This window comes from Macaca mulatta, chromosome 10 (genome assembly GCF_049350105.2).
Source record: "Macaca mulatta isolate MMU2019108-1 chromosome 10, T2T-MMU8v2.0, whole genome shotgun sequence".
Lineage (NCBI taxonomy): Eukaryota > Metazoa > Chordata > Mammalia > Primates > Cercopithecidae > Macaca > Macaca mulatta.
In genome coordinates this window covers 26,692,047-26,700,623 of record NC_133415.1, presented here as the reverse complement: position 1 = coordinate 26,700,623, position 8,577 = coordinate 26,692,047, and the positions used below count along the sequence as shown (strand labels likewise).

The following is an 8,577-nucleotide window of genomic DNA, read 5'->3' as shown; positions in this document are numbered from 1 at the left end:
CTATCACTAGTGATTTTTTTTATTTCCAGCAAATTATTTGCAGTCACTATTCTTTGTGCTTCCTTATTTTAGTTACTTTGCCTTTTCCAGTTTTAAACAGAAGAGCATCAGAACGAAATATCTAGCTAATTTAAATGAAACACTGGGTTTGCAGCTTCCTGCTATTACAGGAGAGTCTCAGAAAATGGAACATTCTGCCTAGGGGAGATTTTGCTTCTTTGAGATGGCAAGAGGCAAATATTTTGTTATGTTGACACATTATTCAGTTAACCAACCAATGAGTGCAAATCCTGGAAAAGCTGACTATTTGTCCAGATGGTATAGCTGCTTTAGTTTACTGAAATGTTGTTGGGCTAATGTAGCTGATAATGGGCCCTATTGGGAGTAGTAGACTGTGACCCACAGACTCCCTGTGCAGGCCCAGTTAAAACAGGAGCATTTAGATGTGCAGGCCAGTTGTTTTACGTCACGTTGGAAAAGAAATACCTTTACTTAAGTAAGGTCTAATTCATAAGCAAAGGCCCACGAAAAGTCAACATCTTAAACCCTGGAGTGATTCAGATGACTTTTACTGTAGGCTGTATTACTCTGTTACTCTTTTTTTAAAAACAGAATGAAATTCAGATGACTTGAAATCACACATAGTTGAAAGAGGTTGAGTAACGTGAACTTCATCTTTCCCCTGGAGTCTCATTTCTGTTTACTGGACATTGCGAATGTTGGATCACCTATTGCAAAGCTTGTCCTTTCAAAGTATTCATACAATATGATAGGAAGGGCTGAAATGACATTTTAAAGATTCTTTATAATTTTCTAGGAGGACTGACAGTCCTTAAAGGACATTTATGATACCATTTATGACATTAACTCAGTACATAGTTGTAGAGCCATTTCTATGAGCCAGGCACGGGGATACTGTGATAAACCCAGCCACAGCCCCTTCCTTCATGGAGCTTGTAGACTAGTGTGAAATGCACAGAGTTGAGCCAAGAAGCACGTTTGCTTTAAAGTGTAATTGCTCGAAGTTTTTATTTAACTACAAACAAATAGCGTATAGATGACTCTTAATTATTCTATATGCATAGAATATAGAATAAGAACAAAGAATGAATATAGAATATAGGATAATGCATAGAACACATGATGTTTGGTAAGTGTTACAATAATTTGTTAGTGATTACCTTTGAAGATCTAGCTAAACATAGTCTCCATAGTGATATCATAGTTTGCATCTTTCTGTTTGTGTAGCCACTGCAAGTGGCCTAGTTTTCTTCTTTAGTGGACACAGAATTTATTCAGTAATTTTCTAGCTTCAATCACTAAGTGATTGGTGCATAACTTGAAATATTCCTCTCCAGGCTGGGCGCGGTGGCTCACGCCTGTAATCCCAGCACTTTGGGAGGCTGAGGTGGGCAGATCACAAGGTAATTTCTCAATTTTAAAATGTCATGAGAAATATGCTGGCTGTCACTCTGCCTTAAAAGAAAGCATTACCAAAGAATACCACTGAAAAACAAAGGCATTCATGCAAGGAAGTGAACACCCTAAGCACATAAGTACGTTCTTAAGAGGGACACTAAAAAAGCAAAAGTCACATTACGTTCCAAATACCAAGGAAAAAAAAAAAAACTGAACAGAAGTTCCTAACTTTAGTAATATTATATTCTACTCCTCCCCAAAAAAACTGCCCATGAGTTGAGATTTATCAATTGTATATATAGAAACCCCACATATTTAAGGCTCCCTGCCTTTGGGTGGAGGTGGGGGGGAGCACTAGGAAAGGCAAGAGAAAAAGGAATTAAGCCTTTTTCTACCACATTTATAGAAATGGACAGTTTTTTCGGTGAAATTTAGGTTTGATATAGGAGTTCTTGTTCTCTAAGTAAGTTTCCCACTTGCCGGAAATTTTAAGCAGCACTGATTTTTTCAATTAGCTTCAGATCTGCTACACTCTGGAATACGGGTGTTAAACTCACGACATTGCAGACAGGTTTGCACTTTTCCCTGATTTTCACTACTTGGCATTGCCTATCAAAGAGTAGCACACCCTGCAAAGCCAACAAGAGGCCTGGGCTAAGGAGGAAAAGGAGGCCAAAAATATCCAGCAAGCAAGGCTTCATTTGCACAATTTAGCTTTTCACAACAAATAACAAGCGGACTGGTATTCTCTGTATCATAGGGCTCATAGATGGACTTATAAAAAAATCATATGATGATCACTTAGCATTAGGTAACATTTAAGCAATCTTGGGTGCCTAATGCTTGAAGGACTGATGATTTCAAATGGACAGTAACTTTGGTGTAGATTCCAATACTTTACAGAATTGCATGGTTCAAATTCACCATAAAGAAAATGCCTCTTTTGAGCATCAATTCCAAGAGCTATTTAGCATCAAGGAACCGCATTAGCTGCACAACTCATGATGGTATTAATTAGGAAAAAGGAGCTAGAGAAAAAAAAATCCATCGCTGAAGCCTTGATACACTATTTAAAACTCACCATTAACCTGACGAACTACTTTTTCTGGGGAAGTGCTAATGATATGAACCAGCAAAAAAATTTACTAGTTCCTTAATAATAAATCATTTGAGAGAAAACTGAAACTTGGTATGGACCTCACCGAGCCCCTCGCCAATTCAATCGGGCCCTCCTTTGATAATTTAACAACAAACTCCTGTCCGGAATCACCCATTCAAGTGTGACTCCCGTTTCAATTTTTTAATAAAGTGCCACCAGTAGATCTGCAAGTTGAGGAAAGCAGCTCAGGGGACACACTTGACACCAAAAAGAATATTGAGTGGGTCAAAATCCTGCCTGGGCACAAAATAGAAGAGCCTCAAAAGGTGACTAGACTTAGTGACTTCAAGAAGAGCAAGCACTGAAAACAGCAGTTTACCTCGGACAATAACCAACAAGCCTGCAGTCCCCAGGTAAGCGGCCCAGAGGGAGCTGAGAGGATGGAGTTGGAAAGGGGGACCGCAGAGCCCAGGAAGAAGGAACCACCAGAATGGAGCCCAAAGGAGTGACAGGCAAAGAGTCAACGGGGACCACACCAATGCAACAGGTAGAACCATGGGATGGAAGAGCACAGGACAGGGCTGGGCGGGAGGGAGCCACAGGGATGGAGCTAGTTCAGCCAAGTCATAACCAGCCCCTGGCAGGGGAGCTCGCTGCGCGCAGGGTGCCGCGGTGGGCACTTTGGAGCGCTCTCTCCCGGAGTCCCCCACCGGCTCTCCGATGCCCCATTTCAGAGACTGGAACGACAAGGCTGGCCCCGCATCGCCCGCCCCGCAGTGCCACCCTCACCGGGACAGCGACGGCTCAGCGCCCGAACCTTGCGGACACAGGGGGTCGCCGGTAGCCGCTTGGGGGCGGCGGCGTGGGGGCCGGCGCGGGCCGGAGCAGCTGGTGCCTGGGCTCGGGCAGGACGGTCCTCTTGCTGGCGCGGGCGCCGAGGTCGCCTTGCTCTTCTCCATGGCCATCAGGTAACTGGCATTGGCCAGCACGGCCTCCAGGTCCGCCATGTTGGTGAGCTTTGGCAGCGGCGGCGGTTACTCCGGACCCGGATGGGATGCGCGCCCGCCGCCGCCGCCCGCCGCGCCCCAAGCTGGCGGAGCCGCCCCGGAGCAGCCCCCACTCCGCGCGCCCCACCAGCGCCCTGCAAGGCAGCAGCCCGCAAGGGTCGCCGCGCGCCTCCCGGCTCCTCCCCCTCGAGCATGGTCCGCTGCTCTTTCCTCGAGGATCTACTCGGAGAGCGTCCCTGACTGTCGGTGCTCCTCAGTGCACAGTCCTAGCAGCCAGCCTCGTCCCGCGCCTCCCGAACAAATCTCTACTGTCGCCCTCCCCTCGGGATGGCCAGGAGGGACTCCTCTTCCTCCCCCACCTCCCCGTCGGCCTCCGCCTTGTTCGGTGCCCCGACCTCCCGACCCCAGCTCCATGCGCTCTCATGCCCATCCCTCTCATCCAGAAAAGCCCTGGGCGAGATACTACCCAAGGGGCATCGGGGAGGCCTCTGCTCCCTGGACATAGTAGTTCTCAAACTGGACAGTGTCAATCAGCATACTCCGGGAGGTCTGGGGTGGCCCCGGAAATGTGTCCCCGCAGGAGATGATGAAGCCCCTGCTCTGTCTGGTCCCAGCTACCCATGAACAGCGCCCAGCGGGCCGGGCCCCCAGCGTCGCTCCTGACCCTGAACATACCCCCAAACCCCGCCGTGAGAATTCAGCGAAGAGTAAAAGCTGGAGAAAGTTGCCTGTCTCAGGCTAAGGAGAGCAAAGTGGGTTGAGGGCTTCCCCGCTAGGAACAGAGATGCCCTTAGGGAGCCCCCTGATGGAAGAGCTCTCAACTTAAGAAGGTCACCACTCCCAGCGAGGTGGTGGCTCACGCCTGTAATCCCAGCACTTTGGGAGGCCGAAGCGGTCGGATCACTAGGTCAGGAGATCCAGACCATCCTGGCTAACACGGTGAAACCCTGTCTCTACTAAAAATTCAAAAAAATTAGCCAGGCGCAGTGGCGGGCGCCTATAGTCCCAGCTACTCGGGAAGCTGAGGCAGGAGAATGGCGTGAACCCGGGAGCCGGAGCTTGTAGTGAGCCGAGATCACGCCACTGCACTCTAGCCTGGGCGACAGAGCGAGACTCCGACTCAAAAGAAAAAAAAAAAAAAAGCTATATTTCCAAAAAAATAAATATATTTTCTGCACCAGTACCCTTGTATAATAAAAGTATCTACTTTTCGTTCATTTGTTTCAATGCACTACACTTCATCTACAATTTCATTACGTGTATACAGCAAATAGGCAAGCATGGCTTTTACATCCTTAATGATTTTTTTCTATACAGGGAGGTTTAAAAAAAATGCTTGAACAGTTTGCTCAGTAATGTGACATGTGACACATAATGCATGTACCTTGTTCTCTTTTTTTTTTTTTTTTTTTGAGACAGAGTCTGGCTCTGTCGCTCAGTCTGGAGCGCAGTGGTGCGATCTTGGCTCACTGCAAGCTCCATCTCCCGGGTTCACGCCATTCTCCTGCCTCAGCCTCCCAAGTAGCTGGGACTACAGGCACCTGCCATCATGCCTGGCTGATTTTTTGTATTTTTAGTAGAGACAGGGTTTCACCATGTTAGCCAGGATGGTCTTGATCTCCTGACCTCGTGATCCGCCTGCCTTGGCTTCCCAAAGTGCTGAGATTACAGGCGTGAGCCACCGCGCCCGGCCTCTCATATTTTTTTTAGAAGGTATAAAATAAAGATTTAGTAATTTTAACTCAGATATTTATCTTTTTAAAAGTAGTATTGCAGTTTTGTTACTTGCACTACTTTTCAAAACTCCTTAGGTTTTTCTCTCATGGCACACTTTCTTCTAATACTTCAAATTTTGGCAGGCAATATAAAAAAGGCTGCAACTTCTGCCCTTTGAGGGCACTGTAGTGACTAAACAGCCTATCGAATTTTGAATACTTTTTGAAATCACTTCACTAGTGATATCTCTGACCGAAGGTTCATGCATGATGCAACATCACACAGCACATTCAGAGACAGCTTTGACTTTGCTATGAGAAGAAAAAGATTCCTAGAAGTCTTTCACAGTAACTGCCTCTGCCATTTAGCCAAGGGCCATCTGTCTCCCCTTCTTAAGAGAGGCCTTCCTACCATTCGCTTAGGGTGGGATCTTAAAAGATGATTGGTGCTGTGGGATGAATTAGGGTTTATTCCTTTACTACTATTCAGTGCAGGTTCACCCAAACAAGAAAAAAAAAAAAAAAAAAAAAAAAGCTGAGTTGGAGGACAACAATTCCTTTGTCTTTTGTTTGGTTAGATGGTAAGACACACAGACAAGTGCCTCAGCTCGCTGCACCAAGGACAGGCAAGCAAAGGCGATGACCAGTTAACTGATCAGCAGGCAGGCATGGTCAGGTCATCACTGGGTGAAGAGTTCAGAGGTCAGAAGGTCATAGGTTACTTGCCAGTGGCAGCTCGGTCTGCGGTCACAATACTTTGGTAAGGACGGACACACATATCATGCCTTCGAACTTTAGTAGCCACCGTACTTAATACATCACTAGGTTCAATAGGATACTCAAGGATTAATGTAGCTGCTGCCAATGTGTAGGGGTACTCATAGGGTGTATAGATTAAACCAGCTTCGGGCCCTCGAGGAACTATTGCAGTTGGGTGAGGAATTTCGTTTGGCATGACAGTGGTCTGTATTTGTCTGATCAAAGGCATTAGGGTAGGGTCAGCTGGTGTAGGAGTAGGCAGAGCAGCTGGTGGGAGAACCGGAGCAGGCCCAGTAATGATCCTTGGAGCAGCCTGGGCTGTTGCTGCAAGAGAAAAGGCAAGGGCTGGTGATTTAATGTTGGCATCTCTGTAGGTGCCATTCAGAATCGCAAGCTCCATCAGCTGCATCTTCTTTAGACTGTCTTCTCTTTCGGCTGCAGGTACCAATAATTTCTTCACTTCTTCAACTGCTCTCTTCAATTTGATTTCTGCTCTGTTCTGAGCATTTTCCACAGTGATTAGTACATGTAAATCTTTATTTAGGTGCTCCCAATTGGGCTTGCCTGTATTTTGCTCCTCCTTTGTTTGTTTGTTTGTTTGTTTCAGATGGAGTCTCGCTCTGTCACCCAGGCTGGAGTGCAGTGGCACAATCTCTGCAACCTCCAACTCCCGGGTTCGAGCAGTTCTCTGCCTTAGCCTCCCGAGTAGCTGGGATTACAGACGCCCGCCACCATGCCCAGCTAATTTTCGTATTTTTAGTAGAGAAGGGGTTTCACCATCTGGGCCAGGCTGGTCTTGAACTCCTGACCTCGTGATCCACCCGCCTTGACCTCCCACAGTGCTGGGATTACAGGCGTGAGCCACCGCGCCCAGCCGCTCCTCGTTTTTTATATCCCCAATTGAACCTTTGCCTCAGACTATGATTTTACATCCGGTTTCTGCTTCAAGCTATTTGACCGTAAGTCCTCTAGGTCCAAGGATTCTCCCAACAAAATTAAAATCTGCGTATTCTTCTACAGGCACATAGTTTCTCTTGTAACTGCACAATAGGTCCCACAGCATCAGGCAATTCTACACTCCTTTTCTCTGTACTGCCATTCAATGTGTCATTGTCCATGTCTTTCCGTACTCTGCTCATTTCTTCACAACTTGAGGCAACAGCAGCAGCTTTTTAGCATATGGAAATATTCCAGGTTTTTCCCTCCAATTCCCCTTGTGGAGACACGCCACAAAATGGAACAGAGGGGAGAAGCAAGTGTCTTGCTCCAGCTCTGCTGCCAACTTGTCTCCAGACACAGGCAAGTCACAAACGCTCCAGATCTCAGTCTCTGCTCAAGGTGGTTGAAGATCCCACAGAAGTTGGGCAGGTTGCTCATAAGCTTCTTGTCGTTCTTCAGCTGCATCAGGTAATCTGAGGTGGGCTTCGGCCTCTCCATGGTTTCCATTTCCACGGCCACATTCCAGGCTCTGCAGGTCACTCCGTCTCCCGCCGCCGGAGAGGAGGGAGGGGCGGGGGCAAGCCCCTGCCGCAACCCACTCCGCCTCTGCTCCCGCGCCGAGTCCCCGGGGGCTGCCGGCACCGCGCGCTCGCCCGCCTCACTTTCCGCCCGGGCCCGACGCACTCCCGGCCGCCACCGCTCTAGGCCGCCCAGCTCTGCGCCTCCCTCACGAGGCCTGCAGGAGGGCGGGAGGCGGGTCTCGGCTGACTCAGTGTGTGCGCGGGCCGCGGGCCGCTGGCTCAGGACGAGAAGGAGTCGGGGCCGCCTCTCGCTCGGTTGGTGGCGCCAGCCCAGCACCGTGCCGCCTGTGCTGGGGGGTCTCTCTGGGCTGGTACCCGCCTCGGCGCCGCTGCAGCTGCTGCCGCGCTCTGACTGCGCTCCTCTTCTTCCTCACTCACTTGGCGACGGAGTTGGCGGCGGCAGGGGCTTCCACTTTTAATTTTTTGTGGATACACGGTAGATGTATACATTTATGGGGCATATGAGCTATTTTGATAGAGGTATGCAATGCATAATAATCACATTGGGGTAAATTGGGTATCCATTTCCTCCAGCAATTATCCTTTGTGTTTCAAACAATCCAATTATAATATTTTAGTTATTTTTAAATGTACAATTAAATTATTATTGACTATAGCCACCTGGTTGTGCTACCAAATACTACATTTTACTCATTCTATTTTTTGTACCCTTAACCATCATGTCTTTCTCTCCTAACCTCACCCTGCCACCTACCCTTCCTAGTCGCTGGTAACCATCCTTCTACTCTCTATATCCATAAATTCAATTGTTTTAATTTTTAGCTCCCACAAATAAGTGAGAACAGCCCCATGCTCAAGTTTTAGCCGCATAATAATTATGTTAAACACCTTATAGTACCAAGCGCTTCACTGACACTAACAGGTTAATCTTCACAACAACCTCTAAAGGAAGTACTGCTAGTATCTCCACTTTTCTGGATGAAAAAACAGCGTCCTTAAGTAACTTGCTCAGTTGCCCAGCCCATAAATTACAGATTTGGGATCCGAACCCAGTCAGCCCAGTTGCAGAGTTCTTGCTCTCCGCAGGGTCACAGCTC

The 8,577-nt window shown here is 47.7% G+C and overlaps 1 pseudogene across 1 annotated transcript; it reads right to left on the bottom strand.

The window, feature by feature from the left end:
• Positions 1-5,958: 5,958 nt before the first annotated feature.
• LOC100425936 (KH domain-containing RNA-binding protein QKI pseudogene) lies at positions 5,959-7,469 on the bottom strand (annotated as a pseudogene). The gene is made up of 3 exons (XR_013398744.1): positions 7,312-7,469; positions 6,892-7,148; positions 5,959-6,591 (listed from the first exon to the last, which is right to left on the bottom strand). The product of XR_013398744.1 is annotated as a KH domain-containing RNA-binding protein QKI pseudogene (transcript).
• Between the last annotated feature and the right edge of the window lie 1,108 nt (positions 7,470-8,577).